Genomic DNA, 26,707 nt, shown 5'->3' with positions numbered 1-26,707 from the left:
CTAATGCCAACTATGAGACAATATACGATATTTTTAGAACCAGTTTGAAATCATTTCAACGTTTAAAATTTTTCCAGTCGTTTCCGTTACCTTTAAATTTAAAATTTTACTGTAAAGTTAATTTGGTGAACTTTAAATAAAAACAAAACTGTGATTGTTACTATTTATTCATTAGCCCTTCTTAAAACAAAGTGTAGAGCCAGAGATGCCATTTATACAGATTAATATGTATTGTATAGATTTTTGCGTTCGCATACTGGTTTAAATCAAAGTACCGATTTTGTAAAGATTTCCTAAATTTAATACAGATTTGTACAGGTTCATAGAAAGAAAGAAATAAAAAATTAGACTTTTCTCTCTGAGTATCTATTAGTATTTGATTGCAGTGATTCTTTAAAAGTTTATTAATCAACGGACAAATCACATGTTAAAGTGGAAATCTTTTATGCAGATAATTGATTATGAACACTGACAAACATTTATATTAAAATTTGGAACCAATTTGAACTATTTGAAGCCAGATATTTTCATAGAATATGTATTACGTTGCATAGAAAGTCAATATCTGGTCTATCTGTTTTCACTAATAAAATGATGTTAACAGATTTTATTAGTGAAAACAGAAAGACCAGATATAGAGTTTCTATGCAACGTAATACATATTTTCTATGAAAATATATGGCATCTCTGCGCACAGCCGATGAAACACACACACTTCACAGCGTTATGTTGACGTATAGCGGAATGAAACCAGTGCTACTAGATTTGCCACAATGGTTATTTCATTAGTATTTAACATGCTCTTTCTGGTAATATTCGAAGCCAAAACAGTTTTATTTATATATTAATATCAATAATATAATTAAACTAATGTCACGGATACCAAACACATACTTTTTGATGAGATTTCGAAGAAGAAAAACAATTTTTGTTTTGTAACATTATGAGATAACTTGGCAACTTTGCGAAACCAAATGAGATGAAAACAAAGCGCAATCAAGTGAACTAAGTGAAAAACTTTCATCTCATATTTTTAAAGACTTTTATTGTTTGTCGGGTAGTTTTTGAAGTATTAAATCGTTAATTAAACAAGTAGCAAGTGAACATTACTAATTATGAAGTCATCCAGCATTCAATGGTAGTGTAATTGTGCGAAAAAGTGATCATGTTTTGAGACGAATCGATTAGTAGATAATCAGAAACATGACGAACTGTAAATCTTGAGACGAAAATGTGTCCTAAATTGAAAAGTGAGTTTATTTTAAATGAAAAAAACGATAACCGAAGAACTTAAAACAATTCTTTCAATAGGAAAGTGTGACAATAGCTTTTATAATCATTTTAAAACATTTCACAGTTTGGTTCAGGTAGGTTTTAAAATATTATTCATGTTCAAAGTAATGAGGTGAAGGGATGAGATGGAAATAGGAGCTCAGATGAAATAGGGAGCCGTTACCCTATATAAAAATAGATATAGAATTCGCTCAAACTTTAGAGAATTTTTCCGAGGCCCGGAGGGCCGAATGACATATACCAATCGATTCAGCTCGACGAACTGAGCAAATGTCCGTGTGTGTGTATGTGTGTGTGTATGTGTGGGTGTCTGTATGTGTGTTGTCAACTAAGAGGTCAAGATCTCAGAGATGGCTGGACCGATTTTGATCAAACTAGTCGCAAATGAAAGGTCTCCCCGTCACCCAAAACGCTATTGAATGGTTTTGAGATCGGATGTTTACTTTTTGAGTTATACGAAGTTTTATGTCAAAATTTTCAGTTTTTTGACAGTATCTGTCACACTTGACCTTGAAAACAGGATATGTTCCCGGACTTAGATTCCGCATGATAATACCTATCCAGCAAGCCATAGATTGTTAAAATCCGTCCATTTTTAACGGAGATATTGAAATTTTTGTGTAAGCGACTTTTCCCCCTATTCCAGCAGTAGGAGTTTTGAGCGCTGTCTGGCAAAGAAATGCTTGGGAGCAACGGAAAACACGATTTTTTATACTGTTACATACAATTGTTTCTAAGTACCAAAAGGACTGTGTACAGCATCCTTTTTCGTGACAATTAGCCTCGGACCGATTTTAGCACGGCTCGTTTTTGGCAACATAATCGTTCGAATATGACATATGTCATATTCGAACCTGATGATGGCAGAATTTTTTTTAAATTATATTATTTTAAACTACTTACAGCAATAAATGCTGGAAGAACATAACATCCATATACCATTCGAATCAATTCGTCGAGATCAGCAAATGCGTGTGTAACAAATAATTTCACTCAATTTTCTCGGAAAATTTCTTTTCTGCAAATTCAGATTCATACGAAAAGTCGTATGCTCCCAAACAAAGTTCCTGAATTATGTTTGTTTCCGACCTCTGGTTCCGGAACTACAGGATGATATGTGAAACGAAATCAAAATTGTGTAAGTCATTCTTCTCGTAGATGGCTGAACCGATCTAAGATTCAAATGAAATCTAAGAATCATCTAAGATTCAAATGAAAAGTTTCAAGATTCTTTAAAACATCTTGCTCTTCAGTCAGATCCAACTTCCGGTTTCGGGGATACAGGGTGATTAGTATAAAAATGTCTATTCCACATAAATTAATCAGGTTTATCGGGTTAGCAGATTTGGATAATCGATAAAAAAAAACTTTTTTCAGTTTTAGTGGTATTCATTTTTCGATTCAGAAGGCACCTAAAAATTTAATTCATGCTATGATTTCTCAAAGATGTCTTCTCTGATTTTCAAATATTTTGAAACAAATGTAAACTATATAGCTACTCAGGTGAATTTATCTGACTTCGGCCATACCGATTTTAGAATTCCGGTTCCAGTATAAAATCGTTTCTCGATCAATCGTTTTCTCAAAACCTAATCAAATTTCAGAAACAAAAATTCAAATTAAAATAAACTTATATACAAAATTAATTAATTTTATACATACATACAAAAATTAATTAATTTTATCCAATTATGACCTCCGGTTTTCGAATGACATGATGATGAATTTTTAAAATTCAAAGCGATATAGAAGATGACAATCCCGAAAAGCTTTAAAGTTGGACTTAAAAATATTGCAATTTATTCGTCATATGGCCATATGGTTTGGGTTATGCTGGTTCCTAAATACCGGCTCTGGAAGTACTTTAAATTACCCTAAACTCTAAAGTGGAAATCACTTCGGCATATCATGAAATGTTCAATCGATTGTTACACTTTTAGATTCAAATTCGATCCGATTTGCAGTTTCGACATTACAGAGTAATGAGTGATTAAAATCTCAAATTGTCGCTTAAAACGACGGTCATTAAAATAATGTCATGAAAACTTAAACACCGAAGAATATTCATGCAAAAAACACATGCGGATTGATAAAAAAAGCTATCATCTCACTGCTAGGTGGATTAAACACGTTTTTCGTGGAAATTTGTGTTGTTTTTGAAACCCGAAAATCCAAAATTTTAACCAATGGAAAACAAACAAACAAAAAATTACCGAACAATCAGTTAGATCCAATTGGTTTACAGTGTACGGTAGTTGTTTGACAGTTCAGCAATTACCGAACGATCGGCAATCAATTTAACTACCGAACTGATTACCGAACGTTCAGCTGTTGAAAAGTCGGTAAAAAATTACCCAATTCTGCGAAATTTTCTTAGTGTGTAATGCTTATGACAGACATGTGGTATCGGTATCACTGTACACCATGAAATCACATGTCTGTCACCCTGAATCACGGTGGTATCACGCGAGCATCATGATACAACGGTGATTTCCGTACTACGGTCATTCATCGTTGTACAGCGCAAAATCACATCACTGTTTACTGCTACCAGCGCCATTGGCGAGCGATGGTGAACTCATGAAACAGTATTTCCTTCTTCTGAGCATCAAATAATAAACAATCATCGTCATATTTTGAAAAAAAAATCTCGGTAAAATGCTAAAAAGCAGCATAAAACTTATATACTTTGTAGCATATTTTCAAAAAGCAGTCAAGCCAAGAAATATTCATTAATTAGGTGAAGTTTTGAAATACAAATGGAGAAAACAATTTATTCATATTTGTACAAAAAATCAGCACTATTGAGTAATTGTTTTCTATTCAATAACAAGTAAGATTATTGTTGAAATGGGCTTCAAAACATAATGATTCATTTGTTGAATGCACATGTGGTAATAATAAACGATAAATATCCAATACATGAATAAACCAATTGTGTAATCATCCTGTTTCTTGATGACCTATCGAAATTCCATTTATAACATTGGTCCCCTATATTCACTTCTGGAAACTCTAAATCTTCTTATTACTTCGTCTTGTGTCATCGGGTTGAATGCCGTTCGATGGAAAGAAAACTTGTTTTTAAATTGTTTAGAAAGAGTCTTATTTTGGGGTATGAATAGAGAGAACATCGAATCATGTTTTTCAGTGTGAGTAATTTGAAGCAGAAAACATACCAAGTTACATATTCAATTTAAGAAATACTTGTAATAGTTTTCAGTGTTACTTCATAAATATAGCATAACAACTTTGAACTTCTCAAAATCCTAATAAAACCATTATCAGATTATATTCCAGTGTAGTAGACCGTTTTTCATAAGATTTCTGTAGAACTTTGCTGTTATATAATAGCATCAAACCTATGTCAAATCTATTTCGGAATGATTTAAAATTCGAGAAGGTTTTAAATTCAGTTTTATGATGAACATAATCCTTTTTATGAAAATTTCGTGATGAATAAACTGTTACGTTGACAGAATTTTTCTGAAATATGTGTGTGCCATGCCGTTTCTGATGGTTACATAATATCTTAGATTTATTTACTATTTTGAGACTCAATCTTAATAGTTTATGCGCTCTTTTTTTTATCCTGAATATGCGGGTGAAAAAGGAATTATGACTGAACACCTTGAAATTCATTCGGATTTGGCAAAAGTCGGTAAGATTTACAAACAAAATTTAGTGATTCATCACCATTTTGGTAGAAATCAGCGTCGTTGCAAAAAAATAGTGCTCGTGTACCGAAAATTAGTTCTAAAAGCCTTTCATATTTCCTCCATTCTATATTTATATTTGTTTTTTATTTTTATCAGTGAATGTTACGATAGAACATTAAAATTATGAACATCTAATTTTCTCTAATACTAATTACATTTGAACAATGATATGAGTGATACTGTCATCCAATGAACACTTAATAGTTTAATAGCTAATAGTTTAATAGCTAAGACAGAGCGACAAGATTATATCTGTCATAAATTAGTTGCTAGTAATAATCTTCAAACCACAAAAATTTTTGGTTTCAATATTATCGATCATCGGAGCTGGGAAATTAAGCTAAATTTTGAGTTTTTTCGTTTCACACTACATTCATTCTGTGCGCAAAACATGTCTGTCACCTCATCGTTGTACGCGTACAACGTTGTACAGAAATCATTGTACGGAAATCACATGTCTGTCAGCGGTATTTATCGTTGTACTGTGCAAAATCACATCACTGTTTACTGCTACCAGCGCCATTGCCGAGAGATGGTGAACTCAAGAAACAATATTTCCTTCTTCTGAGCATCAAATAATAAACAACCATCGTCATATTTTGAAAAAAATCTCGGTAAAATGCTAACAAGCAGCATAAAACTTATATACTTTGTAGCATATTTTCAAAAAGCAGTCAAAAGATTATTGTTGAAATGGATTTAAAAACATAATGATTCATATTTTGAAGCACATGTGGTAATAATAAACGATAAGTATCCAATACATGAATAAACCAATTGTGTAATCATCCTGTTTATTGATGACCTATCGAAATTCCATTTATAACATTGGTCCCCTATATTCATTTCTGGAAACACTAAATCTTCTTATTACTTCGTCTTGTGTCATCGGGTTGAATGTCGTTTGATGGAAAGAAAACTTGTTTTTAAATTGTTTAGAAAGAGTCTTATTTTGGGTATGAATAGAGAGAACAGCGAATCATGTCTTTCAGTGTGAGTAAATTGAAGCAGAACACGTACCAAGTTACATATTCAATTTGAGAAATACTTGTAATAGTTTTCAGTGTTACTTCATAAATATAGCATAACAACTTCAAACTACTTAAAATCCTAACCATTATGAGATTATATTTCAGTCTAATAGACCATTTTTCATAAGATTTGTGGAGTAAAGTGAAGCATCAAACCTATGTCAAATCTATTTCTGAATGATTTAAAATTCAAGAAGGTTTTAAGTTCAGCTTTATGATGAATATAATCCTTTTTATGAAAATTTCGTGATAAATAAACTGTTACGTTGATAGAATTTTTCTGAAATATGTGTGTCCCATGCCGTTTCTGATGGTTACATACTAATAATATCTTAGATTTATTTACAATTTTGAGACTCAATGTTAATAATTTATGCGCTCTTCTTTTTATCGTGAATATGCGGGTGAAAAAGGAATTATGACTGAACACCTTGAAATTTATGCGGATTTGGCAAAAGTCGGCAAGATTTACAAACAAAATTAGGTGATTCATAACCTTTAAACAATGAAGGAAAAAATTCTGTATCCCAGAACAAACGTGTCAAAAATGTATCTTAAAACCATAAAATTTGATATGAGTGATAACGACGACACGACCTGCCACTCGCTTTGCAAAACTGTATCGCAAATTTAACTACCCCTCAGTAACTCGTAATGTCAAAATGAAGTCTTCTGAAAATTATTGGAAATTGGCAACCCAGACCGATAAGCTGTTGTTTTTCGAATAACAGTTACCGTAACCTTAGTTACGGCTTCTATAATTTAAAGATCTAGTAGAAACGAATCCTGGTGTCATGTACAGAGCAAAAATATATTGACCTAACATGATTGAATGATTGAAGTGGTAAATCAGTTGCAATAGTAAGCAAAACACTATAGCTCGTGCAGGGACTCTGACAGAAAAATGACGACTTGCTGCTAATCAAAAGTGGTATATTGCGAATGAAGCTGCCACTATATTTTGGCTGAACTGCTACCAAAAAAGGTGCCAAATCGTGGTGAAATCTTTGATATAAAAAATGTATAAAATGCTGGAGAAACTTTAAAGTGGATCGAGCCCACCAAAATTAATCATCCATACTGTTTCTGCCCGACTTTCGTTAGTAAATTCAGATTTAGAACAGGAGCTAATATGCTAGGACTCTCATGGAAATAAAAGCTAACAAAACTGCTCGAAATTTTGGTTTTAGTTGCATCATTATTTTGGTAAAAAACAGAGGAGTCCAAAATTCTTGATCTTTGATCTGCTCTCAACATAAATAGCAATTGAAATAATGAATAAAATATGAATAAAAGGAAACCTATAAAACAAACCAGTGCAATGGAATAACATTGAAAATTACGTGACATCAAAAAAATTTCTATCTTTCTTACTTATCAATAATAATTTGGAGTTCAATGAACAGTATACAGCAATACAATATTGAAACTATATTTCAAAGCTAAAAGCTATAATTTCATTATCTACTCAACATTACGGGTACTCATGTTAAGTTCCTTTATCAGGTACCATCGCATAGCTTGAATCAACGTCGGATCGCAATCTTGTCTCATATCGTTCTATTCATTCTGCATTGATTTCAAGACCTCTTCGAAGGTTTTTATGGTCATCTGATCTCTCTGCTATATCCATTTTGTTACCATTAAATCAATCGTTGGGTCTGAGTCGAGTCTTACGAAGATCAAAACAGTTGCATGCCCTGCTGAAGGTGAGCCATCACTTCAGTTATTCAAAAAACTTTTTGAGATTGGTTGATACATCGCCATTCAGTTGTGTGTATTTTGTTATCCACTGATTCAAAGCCAGTAGATCTTCGTCTTACCTCAACGACTTTCGGAATGCTTTGGTGAAGTTTTTATTCTGCTGACAAAACCGAGAGTAAATCGTTTTATGAACTGAGAACGATAAATACATTTGCTACGTCTTTGGAAACAAAGAAAAGTATAAACTTACTTGCCCTTGCAAATTATTAGTGGTTTTACATTATTTTTGGCGGTTATAGAATTTTGCCCGTTCAACAATTGTAATTGAAATATTTAGACTAGTATTTTATATAGATAAAACAATATATCAAATCTCCGTAGCCGAACCGGAAATTTGATATAATGGAGCAAAACTACAGTTTGTTTTTGTTTATTTTTGTTGCTATGATTTTTGCTAATGAGATCATAGCAACCAGAAAAGTGTTGCTGGAAATAGTTTTATTGAGAATTACCAAGGGGTTTTTCAATATTGTGGTAACTGGAGGTGAATCACTCACGGACACATTTCAGGACAAATTTTGTTCGGAGTATCAGGTCGTGTCGTCGGTGATACTGTCATCAAATAAACACTCACACACAAATAGTTTAATAGCTAAGAGAGACATTGATTATATCTGTCATAAATTAGTTGCTAGTAATACACTTCAAACCGCAAAAGTTTTTGGTTTCTCTATTATCGATCATCTGAGCTGGAAAATTAAACAAAGTTTTGAGTTGTTACGTTTCACAGTACATTCATTCTGTGCGCAAAACATGTCTGTCACCTCATCGTTGTACGCGTACAACGTTGTACAGAAATCATTGTACGGAAATCACATGTCTGTCAGCAGTATAATTGACATGATATGTTGAATGTGATGCCGTGCGATGGCGTTGCTGAACTGAAAATTGATTTCCTTCCAATCTGACAGGGTTGTCAAATTTCGTTTTACTCTAATTTCAGTAGGTTAACTTTAAGCATCAATCACCGTATTCCGCTTAATTTTCTCTTTAAAGCTACTAATTTCTTTGGAAGGTACGAAATTTTTAATTGAATCTAATAAGTTCCGACAAAAACCGGTCAGGTTCCAAAAACTAAGTATGGAAAAGCATTCTTTATATCCAGTTTAAAAAGGCTACCCATTTCCAGTAGCTGTGCGGTGAATAAGAGTGAAGTTTGTTGCAGTAACGTGTTAACATACTCGTGCAAGTACTATCGCGCTGGTTCGCCTTGCATGTGGAGTAATGCAACCATTGAACATCACTACGTCACTGGGAACCAAGACCTACTGACCGAGAGATCGACGGAGACACCGAGAAGACCAGCAGATCATTTTGAAAGTAGTTTTGCCTTTGCAAGGATTGCGGAAGTGATTGCGATTTTGCTACGTTTTTCGTTGGTTTTTACTTGATCTTAAACGAGTTGTGTAAGGTCAGGCACTGCACCGGGAAAGTATGTATTTTTGGTTTGTTATTTGCTGGGACCAGAAATCATATCGAAAGTAGTTTTCAAGTTTTTCTCACGATTCAAGTTCGGAGATCAGACTGCCATGACCCGGCTCCGCTGGAACAACGCAATAACAAAAGCTTAGTCGTTTCAGCTTTTTTTCTCCCTTTGTTCGTTGTCTTCGGTTACTAACGTTACACCAGATAAACTCAATTAGATTGGTAAATTGTGCTGCTTCTATTCACATCACACACCCGCCGGTCCCGGCCCAGAGGCGGCCATTAATTTTAATCGCATCGTGCTTTCTTCCCGCTACGGAGAACTTGATGGGTACTTATCGCCAAATCCGTGGAAGCGACGTGGGTACGCGGCCATTGCCTGGAGTCTTCAGCGCGGAGGCAAACCGATGCGATGTATTGCTTCGGTATTTTTAGAACTTGGGATGGCTTCAAGGTGAAACTGTTCGGCAGAAACCGGAAGTGGCAGCACACTGTACATGACATTGTGTAGAAAAACCGACTAATTAGCTACGTTCCAGGAAATTAATTCAATTTATTTGCCGGGTAAAGTTGGAACTCGTGTTTAGTTGCTTAAAAAAAATAAGAGTTCTGAACAGATTTGCTAGATTATCTGAAAAGCTTTTTGATTTGAGTGGAACAATTTTTGCTTGTTAATCACATCTGACATTTTAGCACAGACTAACAGACATGACAGTATGAGTAAATTCTAATAAAAATAATTTTTCGTGATGCACTAGTTCCACCTATATTGTACTGCGCGAACTATTTACTATCTGTACACCCCTTGTGTTATGTAAAAGTTTTTTTTTACTAGTTGGTTTCCCCTCGTTTGTCAACACCGATCAGCTGCTTGCAGGGATGCCTGCTTTCATCAAAATATTTGAAAATTAATCGTCGCAATAAATTGTTGGATTACGTTGATAATTTATTGAACTTTTTCGCGATGTTGGAAGGTAACCATTTATTTGACTCAACGTTGTTCATCTAGACTATTTTTTATTGTGTTGGTAGTTTTCACCCGAAATTAAGTGGCGGCAGACCAGAAGCAAGTAAATATTGTAACAAAACGGGTTCGATTTTGTATTGCGTTGGAGGATGAGAAGTAGACACAATTATGTATATAGTTTTGGCAATATGTATTAAATCTGTATCCTGCATGAAATTCGCATGGACGTATACAAATCAATACATTACAGGTAATTCTGTATGAATGGCAACTCTGTTGGTAAATGAAAAAAATAAACACAGTATAGATGACAGACAGGATGTTTTTGATAGGGTAACGTGGCGCCATCATGACATATGTGAGTACTGTCCCAACTAAAGGAATATTCGAAATTACCGTTAAAATGATTGAAGAATCTAATTTGAGTGTCCTGTCTGTTAGTCTGTGATTTTAGGTAGTGCTCAAAATCACAACAGATTTAAAAAAAAAGACGATCGCTCGAGAGCCCGGCATAATTATCGTAAGTCAGGCAGCCCGGTAGTTTTTTTTCCAAACTGATATTGCCAGGCGAACCCAAGGGGCAAATCACTCTAAACTTTGTCTGAACTCAAACAAGTTTTACCGGGAGTTAAAAAGTTTAGCAGGGATCTCGCTGGATTAGAATGGGATTAGAGAAGTTTAGCCGAGATCTGGAAAAGCATTATTTTGACATAAGAAGCTGTAAACGTGGGAGCAGAGATGCCAGATATTTTCATAAAAAGTCTGTATTGCTTTGTATAAAAAATCTGTATTTATCTGTATTCACTAATGGAGGGAAATTTCGGAAATAAAATGATGTTTAAAGATGTTATTCCATTAGATTATTGTTAATGCATGACAAATGCAAGGAGCATTCCTTTATATCGTAAGTCCTTGCCGCACTGACAAGAACATTCAACGACGAAATTTAATTTTTACCTATTTTTATATATATAAAAAATAGGTATAGAATTCGCTCAAGCTTTCGAAAATTTTTCCGAGGCCCGGAGGGCCGAATGACATATATCAATCGATTCAGCTCGACGAACTGAGCAAATGTCTGTGTGTGTGTGTGTGTGTGTGTGTGTGTGTGTGTGTGTGTGTGTGTGTGTGTGTGTGTGTGTGTGTGTGTGTGTGTATGTGTGTGTGTCCGTATGTGTGTTGTCAACTAAGAGGTCGAGATCTCAGAGATGGCTGGACCGATTTTCATCAAACTAGTCGCAAATGAAAGGTCTCCCCGTCACCCAAAACGCTATTGAATGGTTTTGAGATCGGATGTTTACTTTTTGAGTTATACAAAGTTTTATGTCAAAATTTTCAGTTTTTTGACAGTATCTGTCACAATTGACCTTGAAAACAGAATATGTTTTCAGACTTAGATTCCGCACGGTAATACCTATCCAACAAGCCATAGATTGTTAAAATCCGTCCATTTTAAACGGAGATATCGAAATTTTTCTGTAAGCGACTTTTCCCCCTATTCCAGCAGTAGGAGTTTTGAGCGTTGTATGACAAAGAAATGCTTGGGAGCAACGGAAAACACGATTTTTTATACTGTTACATACAATTGTTTCTAAGAACCAAAAGGATTGTGTACAGCATTCTTTTTCATGACATTTAGCCTCGGACCGATTTTGGCACGGCTCGTTTTTGGCAACATAATCGTTCGAATATGACATATATAAACCAGATGATGGCAGAATTTTTTTTAATTATTTTGTTTTAAACTACTTACAGCAATAAATGCTGGAACAACATAACATCCATATACCATTCGAATCAGTTCGTCGAGATCAGCAAATGCGTGTGTGACAAATAACTTCAATTAATTTTCTCGGAAATTAATTATTTTATCCAATTATGACTTCCGGTTCTCGAATTACATGATGATGAATTTTTAAAATTCAAACCGATATAGAAGATGACAATCCCGAAAAGCTTCAAAGTTGAACTCAAAACTGTTGTAATTTATTCGTCATATGGCCATACGAATCGGTTTGGGTTATGCTGGTTCCTGAATACCGGCTCTGGAAGTACCTTAAATTACCGTAAACTCTAGAGTGGAACTTACATATCATGGCATGTTTAATCGATTATCACACTTCTAGATTCAAATTCGATCCGATTTGCAGTTTCGACATTACAGAGTAATGAGTGATTAAAATCTCAAATTGTCGCTTAAAACGAGGGTCATTAAAATAATGTCATGAAAACTTAAACACCGAAGAATATTCATGCAAAAAAAACATGCGGATTGATAAAAATAGGTATCATCTCACTGCTAGGTGGATTAAACACGTTTTTTTCTTATCAACCACAATTGAATTGTAAATCCATATACTTTTTTCGTTTGAAAATGATTACTTGGAACGCCAAATACGCAACGTCAAGTCAGGTCATACAACTTTTCAGTCTGACAATAAAGTTTCATGACGCCATGACTTCCTTGAACATCAGTTCAAATTGGTTTCAAATTATGATATAAATGTATTTCAGCGTTCATCATCAAACAACTGCACGAAAAAATTTTCATTTTAATATGGGCAATCAAACACGCTCAGACGGAAAAGTTTCATTATTTCTTTCTTACTTTCTGTGGTATCTGTATAAATCTGTATTTAATTTGAGAAATCTTTATTAAATCTGTATGCGCATGTAAAAATCTGTATAATGCAGATGTATCTGTATAAATGGCATCTCTGCGTGGGAGCTCGAATGACAGATACACTTCAAACAAGATTAGGCAAAACTAGGTTGGATTAGTTTTAAATTACCCAAACTTATCTAGACTAGTTGGGATTAAATGAGATTAAAGAAAATTATTTTGGAATGACATGAGTTTATTAGTATGAGATTGTCTAGAGTTTAGAGTGATTTGCCCCTTGGGCGAACCTGTGTAGGTGCCAATCCTCCTAGCCTAAAAATAGTAATTAAGATAATTTGTTGGGTTTATGTAAAACCTAGTGAGCTGTGAAAAATCGAGTGCGCGTCATTCTGATCAGATTGATATTCGCACCACGGTTACAGTCAATGAAGAAACAAAAATGAGGGTAAGAGTCATCCTAACTCACGACGGATTGATGGTGTAATTCTTTTCTCCTTCAACACAATGGTATACTTTACAGTCTCTAATTCACTCCAATGGAAAGAAAGCATTTACAACCGTACCGCACCGCAGTAGAGGTGCAAATTTCTTAAGCAAATCACGTTATCTCAGCCTTACCTTACGGTGACGCCTGATGTCAGTCAGAATCGTATTGTCATTGAACGCACGAATGACAACTGATGCCACCGGCTGCTGCGATTAAAATTGTTTATTTTATTTCTGTTATTTGAGAAACCTCCCTTTAAGAAAAAACAAACGGAAGTCCTTCGATGGTCCAATACGTTGAACCGTATTGAATTCCAATAAATCGTCCGATGGCCAACTCGGGACTTTCGTTTGCGATTGCCAGAGTTGTAGCCCCGTTTGACTAGTTTTGCTGGCGAATGTTGGAAATTTTTAACTATCTATTTTATTGAATAAACACCACATACGTGTAGAATACTTTAACTTCGCGTAGAAAAACAAAACACAGTCAAATTTTGACAGCAGTTAAATCGTTTTTTTTTTCAAGCGGAAAGAGTGTTAGGTTAAAAACTGGGCTCTAACCAACGATTTGACTGCAATTTGAATGGAAAACACTATTAGCACAGCCAAAAGAGCATCATTTATCGGTTTAATTAAATTTAATTGACAGAACGAAACTATTAATTCGACAAATAATACACTATTTTGCAATGCGTTATAGGGTAACGCCTACAGTAGTCATCCCTTGTTCCGAAACCATTAGTTAGAGTGAAATCTGCTGTCTCTGTTCGATAGATCTACTTTCTGGGTAAGATGAAAATGGTGACATTCGCTTCGAGTTTTCGCGTCGCTATAACACGCTTTTTCCGCGGTATTGCTTCCCAAAGCCGAAACAAAGATATTGCATCCCAGTCGGTGTTGAACAGTCGTTCGCACCGCACGCGTATAACTCTTGGCTCCTGGCTACCTAGAGTTTCATTGATTCAAGGCTACCTGAATCACTAACAGTCTTTTTAAAGACTAACAATTAGTCAGCCTTTCTCAAAGCTATACAAAGAGTGATATTTGAGAGCCTAAGAAATAAATCAGCCATTTTTAAGGCTAGCTATTCAAAAAACTATTCTTCGAAATAATCATTCTTTATTAAGACTACCACAAAATCAGTCTTTATCATGACTTTTCCAAACTAGGAGTCTAATCGAAGACTAACTTAGCCTAGTTAATTTTATTTCAAATTTCATTCTTTTCAAAAATGCCTGCGTCCAACCGGAAAGGCAACAAGCCTAAGGCTAAAAATAATTCAATACGGAGTAAATCACAATCCGTTATTCAACATTTTTCGAATAACATTCACAATCTTATAGAATCTGAATGTAAAAATAAAAGACAACGGACGGATTTTCCCTCCGTTAATCCTATGCCGTCTAACAATATTTACGAGATTCTTCCTGAATCCGATTGTAGCGACGTAGAAGAAATTTCTTCAAAAATTCCCAAAATGGACGCTTGTCGTTCTGGGAAGAAACATCAATCGATGCCATCAGTGACGGTGATGATTTCCGACTTCAAAGCATTCCGTACTGAGCTTTCTACTTTTCTCCCGGAAGTAAAAGCCTCATTTCAAATCGGACGAAGAGGAGAATGTCGAGTCTTGGTTGATGGATTGGAGGATTACAAACGTCTTATTCGATATTTGTTCGAGAAACTTCATAAATTTTATTCATATGATATAAAATCAGACAGACCCTTCAAGGCTGTCTTAAAAGGCTTATCAAATGATCAAAGTATTGATGAAATTAAAAATGAACTAAAAGAATTGCTTGGTTTTGTCCCTTCCCAAGTGATACTTATGAAAAAAAGATCGAATGGTACTTCTAAACCACGCTCTGGAATTTCCCATGAACTTTACCTAATACACTTCAATCGAAGTGATGTAAACAATTTGAAAACTTTAGAAAAAGTACGATTCATTTCCCACATTAAAATTCATTGGGAACATTATAAACGGCATAATCGTATTGCAAACTTAACGCAATGTCGTCGTTGCCAAAGCTTCGGCCATGGAACCAAAAATTGTCATATGGATATACGGTGTTCAAATTGTGGTAAATCGCATTCGAAAGACGTTTGTCCAATGAATGAAACCACTGATAAATTTTCATGTTCAAATTGCGATGGAAATCATAAATCCGATTATTTGAAATGTCCTGTCAGGAAAAAAAAATTAAACGCTCGTTCGCTTAGACAACAAGTCAAATCAACGACCTTAAATGTACAGAACATACCTGAAAATCAAAAAACCGTTACAAATGCCACGCCTAATTCTTCTAAGGCACTTATTTCTTCGTCTTCTAACGAAAACAATTTATTGACAGGTAGATCGACTTCGTCATCATCTTCTTCTAATGTCTGTTACGCTAGTGTAACAGATATAAATCTACCACTTAATTCTTCTAATGTAAATAATCAAAACACATGACCGCCTTGTAGTTCATCTTCTAACGAAAACAATTTATTAATAGGTAGATCGGCCATATCATCTTCTTCTAATGACAGTCTACCTACAAATATTCCATCAATGCCATTCGCTTCCTTAAACGAAGTTGATTTAGGCGATATAACTGAAACTAAAATGATCTACCTACAAGATCAACTTTTTCAAATGATCATTCGAATGAATTCGACTTCATCACTTTTTGAAGCATTTCAAATCGGATGGCAATTTGCAAATAATATTATAATGAATTTAAAATTTAACAGTGATGTTAAATAATTACTTCAATATTTTAAATTGGAATGCTCGATCTTTGAAATCGGGTGAAGATGAATTTTATAATTTTCTCAAAGTTCACAAAATGCGTATTGCCATTGGGACAGAAACTTTTCTTAAACCAAATGTCAAATTGAAAAGTAATCCACATTATGTGGTTCATCGATTTGACAGTTTACTGGGATAAGTGGCGGAGTTGTCATATTTGTCCAACGGCCAATTAAACATCGAATTTTACCTTCTTTCAATACTAAAGTTATTGAAAGCTTGGGAATCGAAGTTGAAACCATTCATGGAATTTATATCATCGCTGAAGCATATTTGCCATTCCAATGCACCGGCGAACAATTAAATTTCTTTAAAGGCGATTTGCAAAAACTCACAAGATATCGACCGAAATTTTTCGTAATAGGGGACTTAAATGCTAACCATGTCCAGTGGAATTGTAGGCAAAATAACAGTAATGGTAAAATACTTCATAATCAACTCTCAGCTGGTTACTTCACAGTTCTTTATCCCAGTAATCCGACTTGTTTCTCTTCCGTGGAAAACCCCTATACAATTGATCTGGTTCTAACAGATCAAAGTCACATTTGTAGTGAACCGATTACACATGCTGACTTTGACTCAGATCATCTTCCAGTAAGATTCAGATTTTCCAACGAAGCTTTAATTAATTCAATTAGTTCTATTTTCAACTATCATAGAGCTAATTTGTTGGATTGCAGATCTCACATTGAAAATCATGTGGATCATGAAACTATTTTAGAAAATTCTGCGGACATCGACACAGTAATTGATAATTTGAATCATTACATTATCGAAGCTAGAAATCTTTCAGTTCCCAAAGCTCAAACGAAACGAAATTCTCCTATCATCGATGACAATCTTCAACTGCTCATTCGGTTGAAGAAGGTTCGTCGACGACAATATCAACGTTCTCGTGATCCTGCTATGAAAAACATAGTTAAGGATTTACAAAAAGAAATTAAACATAGATTTACTCTTTTGCGAAATAAAAATTTCGCTAAAGAAGTTGAACAAATTAAACCATATTCTAAACCTTTCAGGAAACTTTCTAAGGTTCTTAAGAAACCTCAGAAACCAATTCCTGCTCTCAAGGAAGGAAATCAAATACTTCTTACAAATGGCGAAAAAGCTCGAAAACTTGCTCAGCAGTTCGAGAGTGTACACAATTTTAATTTGAACGTTGTGAGTCCTATTGAAAATGAAGTCTCATTGAAATATGAGCATATTTCAACCCAAGTGTTATCACACGATGACATTATTGAGACGAATTTTGACGAAATTAAGTCAATCATTAGGAAACTTAAAAACATGAAGGCTCCTGGTAATGATGGAATTTTTAATATTCTCTTTAAAAATCTTCCCGATGTTGCCTTGAGACTCCTGATTAAAATTTTCAACAAGTGTTTTTCATTAGCTTACTTCCCAAAAAGATGGAAAAACGCTGAAGTAATTCCTATCTTCAAATCTGATAAAAACACAGCAGAACCATCAAGTTATCGACCAATTAGCTTACTTTCTTCTATCATGCAAACTTTTTGAAAAAATTATCTTGTTGAGAATGATGTCTCATATAAATGAGAATTCAATTTTTTTTACCAGAGCAGTTTTGATTTCGTCATGAACATTCAACTACTCATCAACTTGTCAGAGTAACGAACATGATAAAAGCAAATAAATCTTCTGGGTTATCCACTGGAGTGTCTCTTCTGGACATAGAAAAAGCATTCGACAGTGTTTGGCACAAAAGTTTAATAGCAAAAATGTCTGATTTCCAGTTTCCTATTTATTTGATCAAAATGATTCAAAATTATTTAACTGATCGTACTCTTCAGGTTAGCTATCAGAATTGTAAATCTGAATTGCTACCCGTACGAGCCGGTGTTCCGCAGGGTTCGAGTGTAGCTCCAATCTTGTATAATATTTTCACTTCTGATCTTCCAAATCTACCCGTTGGTTGTCAGAAATCGCTATTCTGTGACGACACAAGTCTGTTAGCCACAGGGAGAAATCTAAGAGTGATTTGCAGTCACCTACAAAGAAGTTTAAATATTTGCAGTGATTTTCTGTCAAAATGGAAAATTAAACCAAATGCAGCAAAAACGCAATTAATTATCTTTCCTCATAAGCCAAGAGCTTCTTTTCTTAAACCAAACAATAATCACATTCTTAAATTGAATGGCTTGGAATTGACATGGTCTGATCAAGCTAAATACTTAGGTTTAACGTATGACAAAAAACTCACTTTCAAGGATCACATTGAAGGAATCCAGGCAAAGTGTAATAAATATATTAAATGTTTATATCCTCTTATAAACAGAAATTCTAAGCTCTGTCTAAAAAACAAGTTGTTAATTTATAAACAAATTTTCAGACCAGCCATGCTTTATACAGTACCAATTTGGTCAAGCTGTTGTTCCATCAGGAAGAAAACGCTTTAAAGGATTCAGAATAAAATTCTGAAAATGATTTTGAAGCGTCCTCCCTGGTTTAGTACAAATATAGAACCATTAGATGAATTATTAGCAAATTCCGACAAAAATCTATGCAATCTTCGATTGAATCGATTCGCTGTCTGTATTAGTTAATAAGTTAATTTTCAAGTTCCTTTTCCCCATTACACAATACAAGTAGGTTTACAATTTTCCCTACACAAAAATCACAGAATTGCGGAAGCAAATGATGTCTTCAGGAATCAGAACTAATTGGCTCCAGTGACACGTTTCCCTGAACACCCAATTTAAATCTTAATAATTTAATTTTAACTAATATTACAATAAATTACACAGTAAAAGAACAACTCGAATTGTTGTCTTTTGCTCTGTAGAATCGACAGGAAGTTACGTAATTCAGAATTACTGATTAAAAAAAATTCGTAATGAATTCTAGCTGACTTACCAGGTGGATCTCATCCAACATTCCCGATCCGACTACCATCAATCAGACGGACAGAACTTACTTGTAACCTTTAATATGAGCGGTAAAAACGAAAAAAAAAGTTCAAAGTTGAGAGACACAGTGTCGGACAACTGTATGTGGTGGTAAATGTTGCTTGCGATAAGAGTAGCACATTACCGGTCGTGCAAAGTGTCACTTGTTTCAACGGGTTGCTTCTGAGATTACCGGTTCCCTTAACACATCTGCAAGCTAGCTCAATGGCAGAGTAGTTCCGCGGTGTATTTCGTAACATTTCGTTCCGCTCTCAACATTTAGGCATATTCATCTTCCAATTAGTTAGCACACAACGTTAGAACTACGTGTTCTACAGAAACTCGATTTCGCTTAGTCAATTGAATTAATGGATTCATATATTAAATCATCTACAACCAACATTGCTGTGATCATTAAATCATCTTCGAACGATTCAGTTTTAACTGGATGAACAGCTGCTGCTGCCGATTTCAATGGTGTTGTGTAGTGGAATGCAGTACGAGATATGTATAAAATTACAAACAAACGTACATAACCACGTATAGGTGGCAGCCCGATTGCACAACATCAGAAATGTGCATCAGTCTCGTTCATACATACATATATATATTCGAGAACCTGGCGGCTAGACACCCTCGGCGAAAGAAAAAAAAATGAAGCAACAAAGAAGAAGCCATAAAAAGCGTCTCAGTAAAAGATGAGTTGTAATTAGATAATAATCACTGCAGCCAGCCAGCCCGCCCGCCCGTTGTGCCACTCGCTTCTCGCAACATAAACCCGACATACCTGGCCCGGACTAACCGCTGCTGGACCATATGCTGCTGGAAGATGCGATCGGTCGGTCGTACCGATGCTGATCCGAGATGCTGGAGAAAACGTCGATATGCCGGCATGTGGTGGGAGCCGCACTCCATGCTTTCATTAATTCACTTTTAGCCGCCAGTGGGTCACGTCTGTCGTAGTAGCGGAGCGGCTCACGCACCAATCCGACGCGACTGTTTGACATTATCTGCCGTGTACTTGTTGTAATAAATCGTGGTTGCATGTTTTTCGGGTTATCTGCTTTAGTCACTCTTTCAAAGTGTTGTTTATTTAGGTATTTCTGTAGTAATATCAGGGTCAGGGACTCCCTGACTTAAAGGATTCAAAAATGTTAGTGATCCTTGGAATTGAGCCAGACAGTGACAGTAATCGAATGTACTGATTTTTTGTACTCAAAAAACCTACACAGAGACAAAAAAGTACTAAGCTAACCTTTTTAAAATACTTTTGATTTTTTCAAGTTTTAAAGTACCCAATATTAGTTAGTTTGTTTTCAATATTGCGGAATCGTAGTAGGCGGCCGTGTGAGTCTACACTCAGCCAGAAAGAAAGTCATAAAAATGAATTATGACCTTCAGACACAAGGATTATAAATGCATTTCTTAGATTTGTCTTATGTTTTGAATTCAGTTTTTAAAACAGCCTACGAACAACAAACCGAGAAGGATGATTGAACTAACGAAAAAAAAATTTACGTAGAAAAAGTTTCATAGTACGTTTATTTATCAATTACGCGAATCCTACAGACGTGATTACTTTAAAAAATCATCACAAATGATTGAAATGGTCAATAAAAAATTGAACGTAACTTTGGAAACCGGAAATCAGAAAGTAATATTATGTCGTTTTCGCTTGAGAAAACTGAAACTGACCCTGAGTAGTTCCATCAAACTAACACTTCTCATGAAATTGTGTCGGGTTCGCACCTAACAATAGGAATTTGAGCAAACTTGATCCAGGTTTGAAACCGACTCGATTTTCAGTTAAAAATGCAAACGAATTAGAATTCGTCTAATTTTTCATTGGCCTCTCATATCTTCTACAGCTTTGATTTGTCCCCGTTATCGCATTTGTTTTTTTTTTCTCTTATTTTTCTTATTCCACTTATTTCGCTCATTCCTTTTATTCCATTTATTTCTCGTAATTCTTTTATTTTCCTAATTATTCTGATTCTTTATGTTTTTCTAGTTTTTCTCCTATTTCACTCATTCCTACATCATTCATTCTTTTTGTTTCTCTTTATTCCCAATCCCTTTTTTCTTGTCGTTCCTCTTATTTCTTCTATTCTTCTCATTCCTCCGAATTTTTTCGTTTGTCTTCTTATTCTTCTAATTTATCTTATTTTCATTATTGCACCCATTTCTCTTATTCGTTTTATTCCTCTTATACCCCTTAGTTTTCGCATTTCTCGTATTTCTCGTATTACTCCTATTCCTCTTATCCCTTTTATTTCTCTTATTCCTCCTATTCCTCTTATTCCTCTTATTCCTCCTATTCCTCTCATTCTTCATCTTCCTCTTATTCCTCTTATTCCTCTTATTCCTCTTATTCCTCTTATTCCTCTTATTCCTCTTATTCCTCTTATTCCTCCTATTCCTTTTATTCCTCTTATTCCTTTTACTCCTTTTATTCCTCTTATTCCTCTTATTCCTCTTATTCCTCTTATTCCTCCTATTCCTTTTATTCCTCTTGTTCCTCTTATTCTTCTTATTCATTTTTCTTCTTATTATTTTTGTTTTTCTTATCTTATAACACCTTCTCTCCTGTCGTTACTCTTATTTCTTTTATTTTCTATGTTTCTTTCTTTCTTTGTTCATTTTATTCCTATAAATCCTCTCATTGGTCTTATTCTTCTTATTTCTCTAATTCATATTATTGCACCTATTTCTCTTATTCTTCTAGTTCCTATTGTTCCTCTTATTACATTTTTCCTATTAATCCTCTTATGCCTTTTATTCCTCTCATTCCTTATGTCTCTTATTCCTCTTGTTCCTCTTATAGCTCTTTTTTCTGTTGTGAAGGATTCAGCCTCGTGGTGGTTGCTTCGGGTTGGAGAAAAGTTTTTTACACTATGTGCAAAATTGGTAAGCGAATCCGGACAGACTGCGTGCCATACATCGACTTATCACTTATCACTATTTCCGCTCCACCAACGCGTTCCTCTTGCTTCGCGTATTTATTTACCTAATTTATTAATCCTTTCATTATATTTATTCGATTGATTTCTTAATTCTTCTGATTTCTTTTACGTTTATCACCTAATTTGTTTCTCTTATATCTACAAGGTTTTATATATATTTCTTTTCTTTTTATTTTTTTTACTGATATATAACAGCAAACGAATTAGAATTCGTGTAAATTTTTGCATTGTCCTCTCATATCTCCTATAAATCTGATTTGTCTTCATTATCGTATTCCTTTTATTTCACTTATTTTTATATTTTTTCTTATTAGTTTTATTTCTTCTATTCCTCTTTTTTCGCTAATTTCTTTTATTCTCTTATAATTATTCTTATTCGATTTGCTATTCTTTCTTCTTTTATTCGTTTTATTTCTCCTATTTCTATTAAATCTCTTATTTTTTTAAATTTTCTTTTTCTCTTAACCCCTTTTTTCCTGTCGTTTTTTTCTTTTTTTCTTATTCTAATTATTACATCTATTTCTCTTATTCGTGTTACTCCTCTTATTCATTTAGTTCCTGTTTTTCCTCTTACTCTATTTTTTTTCTTAATTTTTTAATACCTTTTACCTCCTCTCATTCCTTATTTCTTTTATTCTTGTTCCTCTTATTCCTCTTATTCCTCTTATTCCCCTTATTCCTCTTGTTCCTCTTATTCCTCTTATTCATTGTGTCTCTTATTCCCTATTTCTCTCTCTTGTTTTACTTTTATTCCATATATTGTTCCTATATCTTAAGTTGCTCTTGCTTATCTTGTTCTTTATGTTCATCAAGCTTCTTTTATTTGTTTCGTTTTTCTTATTCTTTTTGTTTTTTTTCCTAATCCCTTTTTTCCTGTCGTTCCTCTTATTTCTTTCATTTTTCTCATTCTTCTTAGTTTTTCATTACTTTTCCTCTCATTGTTTCTTGTTTTACTTATTTCTCTCATTCTCATTATTATTCCGATTTATCTTATTCTTTTACTCTCTATTGTTCCTCGTATTATATTTTTCATATTAATATTCCTATACCTTTTATTCCTCGCATTCCTTATTTCTCTTATTCCACTTGTTCCACTTATTCCATTTTTACTCTTATTTCTTTTATTTTTTTTTTGTTCCGATTATAGACGTTTCAACCTCTTCGGGCCAGAAAAATTTTCTGACCCTATGTGCGGGGATGGGAATCGAACCCAAGTGGGCTGCGTGAAAGGGATTCCTTTTATTCTTATGAATAGATATAAGTTTACTTCTCTTATTAGGCTTATTACTCTTATTCTTCTTATTACTTTTATTCCTCTGGTTCATCTTATTTCTATTAATCTTTCTAATCCTCTTATTCGTCTTATTCATCATGTTCTTTTAATACCGATTATTCATATAGTTTCCCTTATTCTTCGTATTTCTTTTGTTTCTCTTTGCCTTATCATTCTCCTTTTTCCATTTATTTGTCTTCTTCCGCTCATTTCACTTATTCGTCTTATTCCTTCTATTCTTCCTTACATGTTTCAAACATTTATTAGTGTTTTTTTTATTTTGTTTAACCGTCTAGTTATACTTATGCGTCTTATTGCTCTTATTCCACTTATTCCTCTTATTTTATTACTCGTCATATTCGTTTTATCCACTCAATTCCTATTGTTCCTTTTATTCTATTATTCCTCTCATTCAAACTATTCCTATTGTCTTTCTAATTCTTCGTATATTCTCTTATTTCTCTTATTCCTTTTATAGCTCTTATTCGTTTTCCTCTTTTTATTTTTATTATTGCTCTTATTTCCGGTCTTCTTCGTATTCCTCTTATTTCTCATCTTCATCGTATTCCTCTTATTCTTATTCCTTTTATTCCTCTTATTCCATTTATTCCTCTTATTCCATTTATTCTTCCTATTTCTCTTATTCCTTCTAATCGTCTTATTTCTTTTGTACCCCTTATTTCCTGTATTCCACTTTATTTCTCTCATTTTTTTCGTTTCTATTAATTTCCTAAACCTCTCTCTCCTGTCACTCTTCTTATTTCTTTTATTCTTCTCATTCTTCCTGATTTTTTATTTCTTTTCCTCTTAATCTCCTCATTTGTATTATTCGTCTTATTTCTCTTAATCTTATTATCATACCTGTTCCTCATATTCTGTTAATTCCTCTTATTTTTTAATTCCTACTGCTCCTCTTATTCCATGTTTTCCATTTTTCCTCTTGTAGCTTTTATTACTTTCATTTTTCATTTCTTTAACCCCTCTTATTCCTCTTATTTCTCGTTTTTCTCGTGTTCTTATTTCTCTAATTACTCCTATTCTTGTACCAATTATTCAGCTTATTACTTTTAATATTCTTATAACTCCTATTTCTCTCGTTTCATTTATTCCTCTTATTACTCTTATTTTTCTTGTTGCTCTTATTCTTCTGATTCATCCAATCTTTTTTATTGTTTTAATACCTATCATTTATTTATTTTCTTTTGTTCTTATTCATCGTTATCGTCACTTCCATTTATCCTTTCCTCTCGCATTACCGTTAATGCTCTAAACGACCGTTTTCCCTTGTTTTTATCACTTCTCTTTGCATTTGATTCCATTATATTTGTTCTTTTTTCTAGATTTCGACAAATTGCCGCACATATACAACATTTCTTTCATTCATACCAAAATTGATTCAGTGACGGTTGTCAAATCCAATTTGACAAAACAAAGTCGCCTGTATCTAAGCTAGCCGAGCGTTTTCATCTTCTCACCTTCGCTGAAAATGTCAAAGATTTCAATGTGGAAAAATCCTGGTGGATACGTTTGAGATGTATATCTAGCAGCGGTGAGGCAGTCGGTCAGCAGAATGTCTGCCAGCCATATTTTTCCAGCCGGCAGCGTTTAGTCAGCCATCTGGCAGCTATGCGTATACGGCTAACAGTGTGTCGTCACTCCAGAAAATACGGCATGGTTGAATTACGTCACGTGTAAGTTTCATTTTTTCGAAGAATGTAGTTTTGTTTTCTCACTATTCGTGCAATTTTTTTAGTCTGTTTATTATGTTTATTGTTCTATTTCATCCAAATAGTTTTTACTCTTCAAATACCTAATTTGTCTAATGTTCCTACCCCCAAATTCCATTCCTTTTTTCAGATGATTTAACCGCAGCTATTAACTAGGAACTGTTTAACTCACCAAAGATGCAGATGCCGTAACTACCAGCCTCAAATCAAACAAATGGAAAAAAACGACTGCCAGGGACTACAACACTAATAGCCTTGGTAGGTAAAGGTACGCTTTGAAAAAAAAGGAAAAGAAAAACACATGTTGAAACAGAAGGTCAAGTTCCATGACGGCGCCAGGCAATGAAAGTAGTTGCCGTAGCTTTCTTCGCCAGTCGGCTTGACAAATTGGAACAAATTCTTAACGCGGTTGGTTAAGCCCCTTCAACCGAAACCAATGCTTATCCGCCCCTGGATACAAGTGTGTAACAAATTACTTTACCAGCCGTAACAACCGTTGCTAAGGCCTTAGCCTGCAATTTACGGATTACGTACGGAGGCAAGCATTTCATCACTCACTAACTCGTGCCAACAGTCTCCAAATTGGTAATTTAACACTTTCAACCGTTCGTGATATACCGGTCATAACAACCAGCTGAAAACAAAAATTGGTACACGTACTTACTTGTGGACTTTTCCTCGGAAACAGTGACGGCGAAGTTGCACCGAAAACTGGGCTCTCCTCGTTGCCTCCTAGACGCTGGAGTCAAAGTGAATTATCAGCTGTTCTAATCGGTTGCATACAACAACCAACCTCCGCAAACCAGCCGCAGCAAATCTGGGTCAGCACGATGTCAAAATAAATCCGAACCGGCGACTTCCTCGTTTCCTTAGGCTTGACACCCGTGCTTCTCTTATTCTCTATCTCGGATCACCACCCTCCTGCTTGACACCGTTCGTAGTGGAAAAGCTAGTTTTAAAAGCTTTTTTTCTATTTCCCTCTATTTTTTCTCAGAGGAGGGAGACAATTGTTGCACTAAGTAATTCACCGTACTGCTGCTTCTGCTGTATTTTTTTTCTTCTTTTCACTCTACTACTACAGTTTGGTCGAATTATCACGAAACAAAGCAAGCGTTGGAGTTTTCTTTTTCTATTTCCTCAAAAAAAAAACATCGATCATTCACAGCAGCTGGAAAGAAACGAAATCTGCGTTACGCACGTCGAAATGAGCGCTTTATTTGAAATTTTTCCCGCGTCGATTACGCTTTATCACTATTTTTGATCGTAAATTATCGTATAACTATCGCCGGTCGGATTCGGAATAATGACAGTAATTTGCATGCGTAGAGTTTCACGGTTAACTCACCAGGTTTCTGCCTTTCTTTGGCCTAGCGCCTAGCGAGCGTGTGCAAGTGCGATCGTGACGAAATATTTAAGTGGACTTTCGGCTTTCGGGCGGGTTTTGGTTCGCTGCTTGTGAATCATTCAAGTTTCACAATGCGCAAACAACGGTGCTTTAGGTTACGGGATCAATTCATCTTTTTGTTGCTCGGGAATTATGTGGAAGCATATTAGTGTTTTATTTTAGTGGTAACTATCCAGCATTATTGAACAGAAAATACAGTTTTCAGAACAAGACAACACAAAAAACTTGGACTATCAACAATGTGGCATCAATCTTAAGCCCATAGCTCTGAAACCGGAGTTCTGATATTTAATTTCACTGCTCATCAAGTTTTAAAAACTTTTCG

General features: G+C 34.6%; 1 protein-coding gene across 4 annotated transcripts in view; it reads right to left on the bottom strand.

Annotated features, from left to right (window-relative positions):
- The window catches only part of LOC131427148 (UDP-glucosyltransferase 2), a 161,479-nt gene that overhangs the window by 113,141 nt on the left and 21,631 nt on the right, over nt 1-26,707 (bottom strand). The window contains exon 2 of one of the 4 annotated variants that reach the window (XM_058590085.1): nt 25,638-26,145. The exons of 1 other annotated variant lie outside the window; for it this stretch is intronic. The gene's annotated coding sequence lies outside the window, so the exon portion shown is untranslated. Of the gene's footprint in view, nt 1-25,149; nt 25,575-25,637; nt 26,146-26,707 lie in introns of those variants that run through there. 2 more of the 4 variants (XM_058590084.1, XM_058590086.1) reach the window with 2 other exon arrangements.

Source organism: Malaya genurostris, chromosome 2 (genome assembly GCF_030247185.1).
Source record: "Malaya genurostris strain Urasoe2022 chromosome 2, Malgen_1.1, whole genome shotgun sequence".
Taxonomy (NCBI): Eukaryota; Metazoa; Arthropoda; class Insecta; order Diptera; family Culicidae; genus Malaya; species Malaya genurostris.
This window is presented reverse-complemented; position numbering and strand designations above follow the sequence as displayed.